The 17261-nt window shown below is 37.5% G+C and overlaps 1 non-coding gene across 1 annotated transcript; it reads left to right on the plus strand.

Moving 5' to 3' along the window:
* Window positions 1-13478: 13478 nt before the first annotated feature.
* On the plus strand, window positions 13479-13585 carry LOC129025501 (U6 spliceosomal RNA). Its single transcript, XR_008497257.1, has one exon. It is a non-coding gene; the product is annotated as a U6 spliceosomal RNA (small nuclear RNA).
* The last annotated feature ends 3676 nt before the right edge of the window (window positions 13586-17261 follow it).

Genomic DNA, 17261 nt, shown 5'->3' on the forward strand with positions numbered 1-17261 from the left:
ATCCAGAGTTTTTAATCCTTCAGGTAGTTTGTCTCAATATTGGGAGAGATCAAGAAGCTCAATCTAAGTTTTTCTTTAAAATCAGCCATCCTTATATGTGAAGAAAACATGGAGAATACAACCCTTGATCTGTCTGATGGCCTAGGAGACTTGATCAGATGGCCTTACAGGTTGTCTCTCAGCTCGCCTCTCAGAATCTGAGCCTAATAAACCCGGTACTGTTATAAAAAAAAAAAAAAAAAAAAAAAGAAGAAATTATGTTGAAAATACTGTATTTTTGCTTGATTTTTTAAAAACAATATACTGTGTCAATAATATACTTGAAAAAATATTCTTTAGACAAATGGGATTGCTAAAAAAAACTTCTACACAGCAGGGAAACAATTAACAAAATGAAGAGTCAATCCACAAAATGGGAGAAAATATTATCAAACCATGCATCTTATAAGGGGCTAATCTAGAAAATATATAAGGAACTCAAACAACCCCATAGTCAGAAAACAACTAACCTGATTAAAAATGGACAAAGAATCTGAAAAGACATTTTTCAGAAGAAGACATACAAATGGCCAACAGATATGTGAAAAAATGCTCAACATCTCTAATTATCAATGAAACACAAATTAAAACCACAAAATGAGATATCACCTCCCACCTCTTAGGGTTGGCTATTATCCAAAAGATGAAAGACAACCTTTGTTGGTGAGGATGTGGAAAAAAGGACACCCTTGTACACTGCTGGTGGAAATGTAAATTAGTACAGACATTTTGAAAAAATAGTAAGGAGGTTCCTCAAAAAACTAAAAATATAATTACCATATGATCCAGCAATCCCACTGCTGAGTATATATCCAAAGGAATTAAAATCAATATGTCAAAGAGATATCTGCACTCCCATGTTCATTTCAGCATTATTCACAATAGTAAAACTATGGAAGCAACCTAAGAGTCTATCAACAGATGAATGAATAAAGAAAATGTGGCATACATATGCAATGGAATACTATTCGGCCTTAAAAAAGAAGGAAATTCTATCATTCATGACAACATGGATGGAATTGGAGGACATTATGTTAACTGAAATACGCCAGGCATAGAAAGACAAACACCACATGATATCACTTACATGTGGTATCTAAGAAAGTCTACCTCACAGGAACAGAAAGTAGAAAAGTAGTTACCACAGGCTTGGGGAAGAGGAAGAGATGAGGAAAGAGAAAATGTTGATGAAAGGGTATGAAGTTTTGGTTGGACTGGGGGAATAAAAGTTTTAGTAATCTATTGTACTACATGGTGACTACAGTTAATAACAATGCATTGTATATTTCAAAATTGCTAAAAGAATAGATTTTTAATGTTTGCACCACACAAAAATGATAAGTTGGTGAGGTGATGCATATGTTCATTAGCTTGATCGAATCTTTCTACAATGTATACATAGACCAAAACATCACATTGTACTTATAATCATACACAATTATTGTCAATTAAAAATAAATTTAAAATAAAAAATATTGTCAGCAGTATCCCACTATTTGTAATAATCCAATCTATTCTTATTTGTCTTCTAGGTTGTGTTTGATCATATTTTCATTATAAATTCTGCTGCACTATTCACAGTAGTAAAGACATGGAACCAACCTAAGTGTCCATTAACAGTTGACTGGATAAAGAAAATGTCATACATATACACCATGGAATAATATGTAGCCATGAAAAAGAAAGAAATCATGTATTTTGCAGCAACATGGATGCACTGAAGGCCATTATCCTAAACAAATTAATGCAGGAACAGAAAAGCAAATATCACATGTTCTCAATTATAAGTGAGAGCTAAACATTGGGTATTCAGGGACATAAAGATGGCAACAATAGACACTGGGGACTACCAAATGGGTAAGGGAGAGAGAGGGGCAAGGGCTGAAAAACTAACTGTTGGGTATTACACTCACTTCCGGGGTGATGGGTTCAATCATACCCCAAACCTCAGCATCATGAAATATACCCATGTAACAAACCTGCACATGCATCCCTGAATCTAAAATAAAAGTTGAGATTATATAAATAAATAGATAAATTCTGCTGCATTAAAGAACCTTGTAACTTATCATTTCACATTTACCTAATCTATGTTTTACACATTGGTAATAGATTTATGATTTTTTGTTTAGAAATGGTTTAAACTAATAAAAATTTTAAAATATAGACTTATCTAGTGAAAGAGCCTCATATTCCCTACAGCCAGAGATAAACAGTTTGGTGTATAAGTTTTAAGTTATTTCCTATGCATATTTAGCAATACTAATAATATTTGAATTTTTAGTTGAAAGAAAATTACTGTGTATTATTCTTAGTTTTGTAATCTGTTTTTTCTCACATAATGTAATATTGTGAGCAGCTTGCATGTGTTTAAGTATAGGTTAGATCATCCTTTCACATGACTTCATTGTATCTCTTGTATGAATATACCATATTTCTAACTAGCATTTACCATAATTTAGATTTTTGCCATTTTTCCCTCTTACAAACAATTCTTCAGTAAACATGCTATACATACATTTGGGTGCACATTTGATTGTTTCTTAGGAATGGAATCCCTGGGTCAAAATGTAAATAGATTTATGATTCTGATGCATAATGCCAAGTTACTGCCAGAAAAGGTGTGCACTTTGACACTTGAATCAAACAGAATGTTTGATCTATTCTTATTTGTCTTCTAGGTTGTGTTTAATCATACTTTCATTGTAAATTCTGCTGCACTATTCACAGTAGTAAAGACATGGAACCAACCTAAGTGTCCATTAACAGTTGACTGGATAAAGAAAATGTCATATATATACACCATGGAATAATATGAAGCCATGAAAAAGAATGAAATCATGTATTTTGCAGCAACATGGATGCACTGAAGGCCATTATCCTAAACAAATTAATGCAGGAACAGAAAAGCAAATATCACATACTCTTATTAACTCTTATTAACATGGAATATTATTATTTTTCGTCTTAGCTAATCTACAGGCAAAAAAAGATTATTTTATTTGTTGATTATTAGTGAAGTGAACACCTTTTCCTATGTTTGTTGGTTATTTGTATTTCTACTTCTGTGAATTGCTTTCCCATTGCCTGTGGGGTGTTATTTATCTTTTTTTCTCGTAAGGTTTCTTTTTTAATACTAAAGATATCAACTCTTTCTCTGATGCATTTGTTGCAAGTATTTTCTGTGTTTGTTTTTTGCTTATCAGATAGAGAATGAGTATCCACTGTTTTAATTTATATTTCTGATTAATGGTAAATTTGAGCATATTTTCACTGACATATTTAGTATAATGTCTTTAAAAAATATTTCAAATGGGCCAGGCACGGTGGCTCACTCCTGTAATCCCAGCACTTTGGGAGGCCCAGGCAGGCGGATCACGAGGTCAGGAGATCAAGGCCATCCTGGCTAACATGGTGAAACCTGTCTCTACTAAAAATACAAAAAATTAGCCGGGTGCGGTGGCAGGCGCCTGTAGTCCCAGCTACTCGGGAGGCTGAGGCAGGAGAATGGCATGAACCCGGGAGGCGGAGCTTGCAGTGAGCCGAGATCGCGCCACTGCACTCAAGCCTGGGCAACGGAGCGAGACTTCGTCTGAAAAAAGAAAAAAAAATTTCAAATGACTTTGTCTTATAATGTGTGCTATCAATATATTTTTTATTTAAACAAAATGCATAAAATAAAACTGTTTTAAACAGGTAGTGATGAAATCTGGTTAAAATGGAATGTAATTATAGAAGATAAAAATATAAGGCCCAGTGTAGTGGCTCACGCCTGTAATCCCAGCGCTTTATGAGGCCGAGGCGGGAGGATCACTTGAGGCCAGGAGTTTGAAACCAGCATGGCCAATATAGCAAAATTCTGTCTCTACTAAAAATATAAAAATTAGATGGGCATGGTGGCACATACCTGTAATTCCACCTACCCGGGAGGCTGAGGCATGAGAATCACTTGAACCCAGGAGGTGGAGATTGCAGTGAGCCAAGATTAAGCCACTACACTCCAGACTGGGCAACAGAGTGAGAGTCTGTCAAAAAAAAAAAAAAAAAAGATAAAAGTATAAAGCATCAAATTTGTTATATATTTAACTGATAATACATGTCTTGAATTTTGTAATTCTGGGTCTTTTATTCCCTTTCTGGGAGAAAAACCTTTTTGTAGCTCAAATTCTAATATGTCATACAATGCAGAAATGGCATAAAAGAAATTCAGCAAATTTTCTGCTATTATAATAAATACTTTGGAACATTTTTATAACAGAATCAAATCTCTCTCTGAACTCCCTGTTGTTATTCTCCAAAGTTAACAAATTGCTGTTTATCCTTTATACTATTTCTTATGGAGTTCTTTGAATTTCAATTGGACCACATTATACACATTCAGCCTCAAAATGTGACAGGGTGGATGTAGTGAGGATTGTTGTTGAAACCAAGCACACAAAAAGTGTCTTGCATACTGCTTGTCCTATTTGGGAGATACTGGGCAGCTTGGTAAGGGCGGGAGGAAGCTGTCCTTGTGGAAATTTTACATTCCTGGATTTGGTTCTATGCACCACCCCCTCTACCCAGTCTTATGTTTCTAAGTTTGGGATTGATTGCATTTTTTGCAGTGGCTGTTTCATTGTGTGGGATTTGATATTGCCCTTCAGTAGTGCAAAGGAAACACACTTCCCTTATGCAAACAGGGGGTAAAACAAGGGGATAGGAAAACCCAGGAAACAGGAAGAAATGGGGTAGATGATGGCTTCATTCCCTTACCCCAAATTCAGGGGTCCATGAGTCAGTTGGATGGAGATGGTAGAACTGCCTTCTTCCCTTCCCCCAGCCCCATCAGGGCGCTCATTCCACCACATAGAAATGGGACTGACTCATGGTGCAATTAGAAACGTGGGAGTGTTTTTTTTCTTCTCTCCACATGCTCTCTAGATCATGCCACCCCCTCAAATGTATTCACATTTGTAGTTAACCCTTTCCTGCCTCTTCCACTAGTAGCCAGGTAAAGCTCCAGCAGACTCCTTACTCACAGCAGGTTCGTCCTCAAAAAGTGTGAGTCTCCTTCTTTCCCCTTCAAATGTACTGCTTTGCCTATGTCTTCTCAGGCCTATTGAGACTCCAGACCCTACATGAGACAGTGACTGTATGGTCCTTGCATTCCCAGAGAAATGTATGGCTCCTGCTGACCAACTTTCTGAGTCCAGTGGATTCGTTCAAGGGAGCACGAAGGTAGTTGGATCCTCTTTGGGAGAGGGCTGTGTCCAGGCAGGAGCGGGAACTCACAGGTTCTGATCAGATCCAGCAGTGATAGACAGGGAGATATTTAGTTGTAGAGTAATGTGGTTGGTGGAGTAGATTCTTTTAAAAGAATTAATGTAACCCCCCTTGGCAAAGTGAGAAAAGCTGTATTTATTGAGGGCCAGGTAAAGGGCTTCTGAGAAGTCACTGCAGCTCCTCAGGAGTGATTCAGAAAGGAGGAGAGAAGGAGAGCCCTTGGATGAGGTCTGTTATTTGAGAGCTGTAAAAGAAGCAGAACCCCATGTCTAGCATAACCTACCTAAAGCAAGTATAATGATTCGTGGTCGTGGTGAAGCCCGGGCAATAATTTCATGCAGCAAAGCAGTGGTTTGACACTTTTGATGAATGCTTCAGCATTTGTCTTCTCTCCTGATGTGCTGGCAAAAACTAATCACAAGTAATTTTTCAGTATGGAATAGGAAATACCAAATAAATCAGCCAGTGAATAAGGATCCTAGGAAAACTAGCAGGAGCTCCTCCACCCAAGGCTGAACTGGAAGCCAAGAGTCTGAAAGACAGTTCCAAATGCTAGGGTAATAATACAGACTTTAAAGAGAACACGGAGATGTGGGTAATAATGAAGTCACTCCGTTGCCAGGTCAACAGACATTGAGCTTCTCTGTTCAGATTCCCTTTCAACCTCAGGCTCAAATCATCCATCACTGTGAACTTAGACTGAGTGAAAGAGGAGACGACAACCCGGAGAATTTGTGGCTGTGGGAAGCCTCCTCTTACAATGCTTAAAAATGATGAAGCCCCTGCTGTTGGTAGAGTGAAGAGAGGGCCTTCTTTGCATGAAAAACCTATCCATCACAATGGTTGGTTGGTCAGATGTGATTCTCTATTACTGTTTCATGTTGCAGCTAATCTTCTCTCTTCTGCTCCTCATCACATTAGTGTCACGCATGGTCTTCCAAATTTGGAAACAACGTTGGACAACTTAACTTCAGGAGATGAAAGATTTTCAAACTTAGTGGACATCTGCAACTTTCAGAAGAAGAGAACAAATAATGGACTAAAAGGGAAAAGGACATGTACTTCATTATTGCCTCTTGGCATTTAATAGCTGGCTCTGGTTTCATTCACAGAACCAATGATCTCCACACCATCAGACATAAAAGCAGACAACATAAAGATACAGCAGATTTCCTTGCCTCTGCCTCTGCATATTTTTGTCATTGTCTACCTAAAACTTCTCATTTTGTATAGTTTTGGTAAATAACCTTTACTGTACATACTCTTTATAATGTGACAGGAATTGTAAGTACGTTACATGTGTAAATTAATTATCACCACAAGCTTATGGGGTAGGTACCACTATTATGCTCATTTTACCAAAGAGGTAATGGAGGCTGAAGGCGTATGTCTGCAGCATGAGCTTATTATAAGTGGTAAGGCCGGAACTGAAACTCAGACTATACGTCCCCTCTAGACACATGCTCTCAATCCCTAGGATGTTCTCTGATGAACAGAGAGCGTTACAGTCTTCTATAGTTCTCAGTGTACAATTTGGTGAGACAGGATGGCTTCTTATTACCTCAATTTCTTCTTATCCTAGCATGGACTCCTTTGAGGCTGTAGCCTGATGCCAGAGTCAAGAGAACCAACCCTTTTAACATTTTCTAAGTAGCACAGTGATACACTTTTATAAATTCTTTACATGTCAGCAAACAATGTTTTTGCTTTATTTTATTTTTTTTCACATATTATTCCTTGAAATATACTTAGAAAATTTGTGTGAGGGTGAAAGAGAACACAATGTAATTTGTTTGGAATTTTTTATGTAGGCAATAAAGTCATCTGTCAGTAGTGACAATTTTATTTCTTCCTTTCTGATCTAAATACCTTTTATTTCCTCTTTTTGCTTTATTGCAATGGCTAAAAGTTCCAGCACTATGTTGAATATGAGTGGTGAGAGCAAAAATCCTTGCCTTGCTCCGGATCCCAGGGGAAAAAGATTTAGTCTTTCACCTTTGAGTACAGTGTTAGTTGTAGATCTTTTGCAGATGCTCTTTTATCAAGTTGAGGACATTCCATCTATATTCCTAGCTTGATGAGAGTTTTTAATCATGAATGGGTGTTGGATTTTATAAAATTCTTTATCTTTGTCAGTTGATATGATGTTTTTTTTTGGACTATTCATATGCTGGATGGATTACATTGGTTGGTTTTTAAATGTTGAAACAGCCTTGCATTCATGGAACATAACCAAACTTAATCATGATATATAATTCTTTTTATATATTGCTTAATTCTATTTGCTACAATTTTTGAAGTATTTTTGTGCTTATATTTATGGGGGATGTTGATCTGTAGGTTTTTTTTTTGGTACTGTCTTTGGTACCAGGGTACTACTAGCTTTACAAAATGAAAGTGTTCCCTCCTTTTCTATTTTCTAGAATTGGTATTAATTCTTCTTTAAAGGTTGTTCAACATAATTTACTTATGAAACTCATTTGGACAAATTAGTGTGATTTAGCCCAGTTTTATTTTTAATGATGTTTGCTTAAGTTTCTGTCACTGAGAACCCGTCTTCCATTTTTTCCTATTCTTAAAATGGGTGTTTCATTGAAGTTTTACATCCTCTCCAAAACTTAAGGTGTTTTAGTTAGTGGGGCTGTCAGTCTAGCACTTTCCTCTATGAACTCTTGGGGAACTTATATCCACAATGGCATGCCCTGTGATAGGATCCACAGGGGCAGACAAAGCTGGTAGTCTCTCTGGAATGTTATAGGAGCTCATGTATTCACTTAGCTCCATATCCTGTGGCTGCTTGAATTCCCTCTCCCAAGCTAGCTCACACTGAGAAACAGGCACTGCAGAAAAGGCAATCAATCTGAAACTTGGAAATAGGAGGCAGAGAGGAGGCAGGAAAGAAGGAGTGGTGCAGGGAACCAAACTGGGAATGTTAAATCTTCCTCCTGCCCTTACCAAGCTGTATTCAGAATGTAAAACATAGTGTTTGGTTTGGCATTGGTATTATAATTGGAAAAAACTTCAAGAGAAACTCAATTTATACTGGCAATCTTTATTGCTTTTTTAAAAGTCTCCCTTTAAAAAAACATTTTTTCTTCTGTTACTGTTTCCGATTACAAAAGTAATCTGTGTGGTAAAAATTCAACAATGCAGAAGTATATAATATAAAAAGTGACTTTCTCCTCTTTTTCTGCCCTTTCTCTTATTTTTTTAAGTCCTTCTCAGGTTCCAACTTGGTGCTGAACTTGCCCACATTTTCTTTTTCTTACTCTTCTTCCTCGTCTCTTTCTCTAAGAGTTCTAAACGATTTTTAAGGGAAGCCAAGCCTTCCTTTAAAAAACCAAGGCTACTTGTGTTTGCATAAAGCACTGGCTACTAAGCACTTACTACATGCCCTGCCTTGTAGCACCTACCTTCTTCCCATGCAAATGGCTCTGCCCAGCTTTACAGATATCTACTTAACAGCATCTGGCTTAGCCAAACCGTTTCACACTAACCTAGCCACATAAAACTATTTCTGGCTAAATCTCTAACATCTTGGTTAAAGAATATGTTTTTAGCACTTTTGAGTTATAATTTGAGGTGGGATATTATTGTGTGGGAGACTGCTATTAAAATGGTTTTGGCAGTGAACTCTGAGGGGGAAAGCTTTTCTAACTTTGCTCCCTCTTTTATTGGCTAGCATTTAAAGCTGGATAGTTTTGATTGGCCAATCATCTGCTTAAGGCATTCCTTTGTTTCTTTACTTCCCTGTTAAAGGAGTTGGATATTTCTGTTATATAAACATGCCTTGGGCTTTGGAGTTAGTTATATCCCTTCTGATAGTCAAGTACATAGGTAGCAAGGGTGAAGTGGTTCAGTGTGTGGATTCTGGAGCCATACTTCTCGCTTGCATGTCTGTTTGCCTGCCCATCTGTCTGCCTCCTTATTTTTCAAATCCCACAACTACCATTTACTACCTATGCAATGTTAGATAAGTTAGCTAACCTCAAAGTGTATCAGCTTTTTCATCAGTGATGGTGAGATTATGGCAGAATGTACCTCAGGGGGTTGGTGTGAGGATTACATATGTTAATGTGTGGAAAACACTTAGAACAGACCCTGCCATACAGTTAGTCCCATATAAATATTAGCTATTATAGTGACTACATAGAAAATATCCAGTAACTTATATATGGCCAAGCGACCAGAGTCTCTATATGGTCATGGGTTATACAGAAGATAAAATGTAAGATAGTTATTCCCTAAAAAAGAAAGGATCAGAGACCCTAATTCCTACACACCAAGGATAAAGGGTAAAGGTTGTAGCAATGAGTAAATTATTTAATGTTTCCTAATAATATTCTGTTCACTCTTCCCATTCTCACCTCACTCGATCATTTGTGTGGCTATAGTGAGGACAGAATTCTTGGCAGTGGAACTGACAAGGATAGGTTTAATAGGGTATTTATGATAACCCCTTTCTGAGGCAGCCGGGATTGGGAGTTGACCTCACTCCTGTAGCAGGGAAGGATGTTATGCTGACAGCAAAAACAATTTACTTGCCAACAGTCTCTCTCTTAATTTATATTACCCAAAGGCCCTAGATGCCGCAGTTACTCTATAAGGAAAAATATTTCAACTTATCTCTTTATATCTAAACACCTTTCCCCAATATATTCTCTCATTAAACTAACAAGCTGGCCTATTATCCCAGACTATCAGGTACTTCCTGTCTTGCTTTAATCCTGACTCAGTCTGGACTTGTGGATAATGTCCCTCTCAATAGCCCCTTCAATTTCCTGGACTTGTCATTTTAATTCACATCCATTTGTCACTCTTCAGCCCTGGATCAATTTTCTCTGCTGCTTCAAGGAGCTCCCAGCCCCTGCTGCTGCTGTGCCTGCTCTTGCGGCCACTGGAGAAATCCTGGTGATAGGGTGCTCAGAGGCTTTATTTTCACATTAATGAGCCCCAGGCTCAACTAGGCTCTCCATCCTACTCTGCAACCTCTTTACTTGTCCTAGTAATCTCCTTGCACTGTGGTGTATGGAAGAACAGGGCACTTGAGGTTTCACAAATGAAAAACCCTTTCCTTTTATGATGTCACAGTGATTATTTGCCAGGCCTGATCCAAGGGCTGTGCTACTGAATTAGATGCCCCCTCACTGATGTTAATGACACATATATAATTTTGCATCCTTTCTTCTACCTTAGCTGTATGTGAAATAGTATTTTTGAGATATTAACTTATTGTTGTTGTTCTTGTTGCTTTTCTTGGTATATCACTCTTCTGCCTTCCTGTTATTCAAACAGATATCTGTGCTTCAGTGAAGGTTTGTAGCAAGGTTTCCTGGTTTTTGTGTTTTTATAAAAACCTGAGCCCATTATTCTAGAAGCCTCTGAAGCAAACAAGAATAACAAAGAGAACAATTTTCCCCAGATTAGAGAAAAACTCTCCCCAACCTCGGTGGTGAGAGGAGAGAAAGAGAGGAAATGATGACAGCCGAGAGTCCAGAGAGGAAGTGAATGCAGGTTATGTCAAGGTGGATTAGGTCCTGTGCCTAAACCTACAGAGAAAGTAGTTGAGAGAGGTTTTGGAGTTGAAGGGGCCACCAGACAGGAATGAGGGACTTTCAGCAGCCATCTCCAAGGGCCAATGACCTACACCTGTGTGACTTATTACTCTAGGACTACATGTCCACCACCACCCAATATCTTTGCTCCCCTCCCCTTTTTGCACTGGACTTTAAACACAAACCTGCTGAAAGGAAAAACCCAAACTTTATGGGAACTAGATTTTTGCTGCCCCAGGGGAGTGATAGGCTCAAAATAGAAATTAGGTTGAATTAGTTCAAAAGTTAACATTTCTTGCTCATTAAAGTAGATTCCTAAAATAAAGAAATGATACTTTTGCACACTTGAGTATGAGAAAAGCTTGCACACACAAGTTTGTGAACATTGCATTTTGGTAGAACCTTCTCTCTCTTAAGTAACATTTTGAAAGCAACAGCAATAGTCATACAAAGCAGTGGCTTTCAGATTGGTTTCCAAGAAAATTTCTAATGGACCTTGATAGAGCTTGAGGGGAAAGCATGTTGGTAGGAATCTGGACATCAACCAGCACAGCTTTCTCCAAAGTACTTTCCCTTTTACCTGTTTAATGTGAGTATTATTGTAACATTCTCTTTAAATGGAAGATTCAGATAAAAAATTTTTATAGTTGTTCTGTGAGAGATCTATATAGGTAGGATACTAATTTGTTTTGGTTGTTGTTTTGTTTTGCTTGTACAACTTTGGAACCAGTTCTGAAAGCAATTCCCAGTGTTTTTAAAGCAGTGACAACAAAAGTGCATGGCTTCTTTCAGAGGAAATTATTTTGAAGGTCAGCGCTTGGTTGCATTTTAAGTTTTCATGTTGCTAAAGAAGAAAGTCAGTCTCTTGGCTCCAGGGTCACGTGTCACATTTTCACTGTCAATATAGTTCCGATAAAACAGGATTAATAAATCTGTTCCTTAAAACGCAAGGGCAAAACTGTGAATAAGTAATATTTCAGTTGGGCTAACTAGAATATTCTTTGCTGGTTGAGTCTATTATTTCCACTGCAATAATCATTTCCATTTCACAATTAAATGACACTCCAACCTCTAACAGGACAGGAAATGGCTTTCTCGTTCCAGGGTTCAAGGAAGAGTGCTTGAGAATGAATAATAGTTTTCTTCATCATCCTTCACTTCCCTAATACAATGCTAGCATACTGGGTATTTCTTCCTTCCTTCTTGAGACTTTTCAGAACTTTACCCAGGGGAACACTCTGGGCTCTGGGTTGTTGAAGGAGCCCCCTAGACAGAAGAATAACTGCTGGAAAAGAAGCAGTTTCTACCCAGATTGTGGATCTGTACCCTTCCTTCTCATGTACCCAATAGTCTGAGACCATCTAGTTTTGGTTTGCTATTAAGGGGTGGATTCAGCACATACAGCAGGTAGCTGCTGCATCTTGGATGATTCCAAAGACTTCCTTTACTTTATGAAATCCTTGGTCCTTGGTATTGACTCTTGTGGTAAAGAGGAGAGTCAGGAAGCTTCTAGGAAGGAGGTAGGGGATTCCATTCAGAATGCTCTGCTGACCATTAGTGGCCAAAACAAATTGGAAATGATCATACGACATTAGAGGTAATCTAGGAGGGCAGTTTGTGTCCCTTAGTGCAAAATTCATGTGTTTTAATGAAGAGTAGTGTCATCTCTGGTCTCTGTTGCTCTCTCTCTTTTCTTGACAAGTTAGGGTCTCTAGACATCTATTTGTTGTGCAGGACTTTATTTTCTAAATGGTTTGGAAATTTAATTGATTTCCAGATTAAATGGATAACACTTCTTTTAGTCTTCTCTGGATGAAACTTGAAAGGTTAATGAAAAGTACGTGGAAATTGTTTGAGCTCAGTGATTTCAGTGACTCAGTTAAGTATGAAATTCTGAAAGGACTAAATATTTTATATATATACATAAATATTAGATATATATATGTATATATACATAGAGAGAGAGAGAGCGAGAGAGAGGAGAGAGAGAGAGAGAGGTCTCACTCTGTTGTCCAGGCTGGAGTGTAGTGGTGCCATCATGGCTCACTGCAGCCTTGACCTCCCGGGCTCAAGCTGTCTTCCCACCTCAGCCTGCCGGGTAGCGGGGCCTACAGGAATGCCACCACCATGCTTGGCTAATTTTTTTATTGTTTGTAGAGACAGGGTTTTGCCATGTTTCCCAGGCTGGTCTTGAACTCCTGGGCTCAGGCAATCTGCCCGCTTAGCCTCCCAAAGTGTTGGGATTACAGGAGTGAGCCACCATGCCCAGCTGGACTAAATATTTAACACACTTAGACTGAATATCAAAAACCTATTGCAGTCTCTACATTTCTATCTTGGATAGGAGTAACAAAGAAGTTACAAGTAAATAAAAGATCAATTAGAAGTTCACCAATGAAATGCTGCTACTAATAAGTATAAAATATTTCTTTTACAAACACACATCCTTATTTCAGAAATGTACAGTTATACTATATAGAGTATTTCATAATTTTTCCCTTTCAATATAAAATAAATTATTTTAAAAGTTAATCAGCATTATAAAAATAAGCTGTGGTTCAAAACATATCTTTAATCTTTGAAAAAATATGCTATGACTCCAGTCAAGAATATAGAGTGGTGTTCACTTTGGCAACACATATACTAAAATCGGAATGATGCAGAGAATATTAGCAGGACCCCTGTGCAGGAATGACATGCAAATTTGTGAAGCATTCCATATTATATTTAAAAAAAAGAATATAGAGTGTATCATTCATTCACATTTCTATCATTCTTCAAAGAGCCACAAAGTTAGGAGGACAAGTGACTTAAACATTTTAGTATTAAATATCCCTTCCATGAAGAAATCCTTCCTCTGTGTAACCAAAACCACTCAAAAAACCTCAACTTCTTTAAATTATGTTAGTATGTTTTACTTTCTTCCATCCTTTCATTACCTCAGTAGATAAAGACAGGAATAAAGGAAGGAACTTTTTTTTAAAAATAAACACAATGATGTCATAAAAGGCCTTACCATTGTCCCTGTTCTAAAAGAAAACAGACATAAACTTCTAACCTCATAAAACAAATCATGCATGAACACTAAAAGTCACTCTTTCCATCACTGCTTATTTCTCATTATTCAAAATGGTAATTTTTTCAGTTACACAATCACTGGAATTGCCCAAGAAAAAGGACATTGACCTATCAAAATATGCATAGGATCATACAATCTTCCCTCTCTGTCACTCATATATGGTACCAGATTTAGCAAATAAAGATACAGAACACCAGTTAAATTTGAATTTCAAGTAAAAAACAAATAATTTTTTAGTATACGTCTCATGCAATATTTGGAACTCTGTAGTTTATCTGGCAATCCTATCAGCTAACAGATTTTCTTCCTTCTTTTATTGAAGTGTTTTTCACTTCCATATCCACTCCTCTAATCTCAGCATTCACACAGCTTCGTCCTTACATCAGGCCTTATTCATTTCATGCATGTCCCACAATAACTTTCAGATTGTTTTCCTGTCTTCAGTCTCTTTCCTCTGCATGCCCCTGCCAGAATAGCTTTTTATCATGCCACTTCGCAGATTAAAACTCTAACAGTTTTTTAAGAAACAGATAATTCCTGTTATTTAAACTATTCAAGACCACAAATTTATAAAGCTTCCAGATTCCTTTTTATAAAGATAGCAATAACTAAAAAGAAGTTATAAATATGGTTTCCCAGTAAATCTTCCAAAACTGGACACTTGGCCTCCTTAGAAATAACAATGCAAACATCTCAAATAAAAATATTAGGAAATAGTATCCAATGTTACATTAAAAATAATACTTCTTGTTTGGTTTATTTCAGTAATATAAACATGTGGTGATATTAAGAAATCTATTGCTATAATTAATAAAAAATAGTTAAAGGAGGAAAACTGTATGATCATCTTTATAAATGCAGAAAAGGAATGTGCCAATGTTTATCACTGAATCCTGGCTTTTTAAAAGCCTTTATAAAATTGATAAATATATCTCAAGTCCAAAGCTAGAATAATTTATGGGGACATACTATAGAAGCATTTTCAGCAAAATCAGGAACAACATAATAATGCTATTGCCACTGTATTTTAAAGTAGTTCTGGAAGTACTAGCCAGATGCAATTAAATGTGAGAAAGAAAGCACTAGACACAGCAAATGAGTTCGGTAAGTGGCCAGCTATAGGATTAATATATAAAAATCAATAGCTTTCCTGTGACTAAAAACCAGCTAAAAGAGCAAGGAGGTTTTGCTTTATTACTGCATTTCCTAAGGAGCTCACTAAGTCTCTGTTGTCCAAATATGTGAAAAGCAATCATTTTCTTGAGGGTTAAGAAACAGTAATGTATCCTGATGTGATGAACTGACATCCACCTGAAGCTCGATAAAAGTTATTTCCTTCCTTTTGGAAGCTCTGACTTCACCTTCCACTCTCCTAAATTGTAGTTCAAATCTCAGCTAAGGCCCCAATATGATCTGCAGTAGGTCTCTGATGCAACAGAAGCCTTTCTTGATGCCTGTGGATGAATGAACTGGTAAGAGCATGGCTGGTGTTGGGACTCCTTAGATCTGCACCTCCTTAACAACTCACTGACAACAGTCCTTGAAAGTGAAGTGGCTGTCTCCAAGCCCAGACCAGAAACAGTGAAAGGATCAGCCCAGAACAATGATCTCAATACTCTAGTTCCTGATTCTGGTTAGTGGTCTTTAAATGTTTAGCACCTTACTATTACTCCTCTTGTGACTTCCCTTCTTATATTGTTCCACCCCCCGACACACGTACACACTGATTAAGTTATAGATGGCTGAAGGCGTAACAGCTGGTCTACACTCTTCTTAGCCATATGTCCTGGAAGTTTCCAGTTAAAGAGAAACTGAGACTGTTTATACAGAGTTTTTTCTACTATATAAAAAAGTGCGTAGATTATAACTAACTAATGTGGAATTAATTTCTTCTCCTTTATACTTAGTTGCACCCACTAAACTGCCTTGGTATCCTATTGCCTTGTCACTGGGTTGAGTAATTGAGGCTATTCTCTAAGAAAATGGGAACCAGAATAGATCTAAATACTCAAGTTCAAAGTTGTAGGTAAAAAGAAAAGCAAAAGCAAGTCCAGGAGCATATCAGTGAGGCTTTCTTTGAAGCAGGAGGGAAGGGTAGGGGAGCTGAAGATGGAGAAGCAAACCCAGTGCTCCTGGATGGAGAGGAAGCTGTTAAGGATATGGCTGGACTCTGCTATCTGGGACTGAGAACCAGGAATTCTCTTGAAGTTTGTGAAGATTTTCAGTGTCCTCATGGGATAGGACTAGCAGAGGACATGGCACCCAGACAAAACCCAGTGCATTTGTACAATTGTCCCTCAGTATCTGTGGAGAATTAATTCCAGGGCACCCTCACCCTATTCCTCCATTCCTGCCCCTGTGGATACCAAAATCCATGGATGCTCAGGTCACCAATATAAAATGGTGTACAAAAAGACAAATACCGAATGTTCTCACTTATAAGTGGGAACTAAATAATGTGTACACACGGACCTAGAATGTGATAATAGACAATGGAAACTCAGAAAGATGGAAAGTTGAGGGAGGTAGATGATGAGAAATTACTTAATGGATACAATGTATGTTATTCTGCTGATGGGTACACTAAAAACCAAGACCTCACCATTATGCAATATAGCTATGTAACAAAACTACATTCATATTCCATTAACATATACAAATAAAAAAATTTAGTAAAAAAGTAAAATGGTGTGGCATTTGCATATAACCTAGGCACATCCTCCTATATAGTTTAAATTATCTCTAGACTATTTGTAATGCCTAATACAATGCGAATGCTATGTAAATAGTTGTTATACTGTATTGGTTTTTAATTTGTATTATTTTTATTGTTGTATTGTTATTTTTTATTGTTTTCTTCTGAATATTTTCAATCTTCAGTTGGTTGAATCCATAGGCACAGAACTGGTGGATATGGAGGGCTGACTGTATTCTCTTTTTCTTGAATCTCTGCCCTTATCCCTTTCCTCCCTAGTTTGCTACCCTGGGTTCAGTCCTAATTTAGAGCCCTAGTGGGACTGGCTGCCAGCTGGGATCATGGCCCTATTTTCTTATGTACAGGGTGACTGTGTTTCAAACACTTGTTGAAACTATGCAGAGATGTCCAGATTGTTCTTTATCTACAGACATACAGACAGTAAAAGACACTGCAGATTGCTATTGGCTCCAATGTCATTTGTGACTCAGGGCCCTGGTTTTCCAGTTTCCTACTGTGTGATTTTGCTCTTAGGGGATTCCATGACACCTGTTTCTATCTACATTATTCTTCTGTCACAAATCAACATACAGTCAGCAATTATAACAGTATGAAGGAATGGGGAAAG

The sequence above is a fragment of the Pongo pygmaeus genome, chromosome X (genome assembly GCF_028885625.2).
Source record: "Pongo pygmaeus isolate AG05252 chromosome X, NHGRI_mPonPyg2-v2.0_pri, whole genome shotgun sequence".
Classification (NCBI taxonomy): domain Eukaryota; kingdom Metazoa; phylum Chordata; class Mammalia; order Primates; family Hominidae; genus Pongo; species Pongo pygmaeus.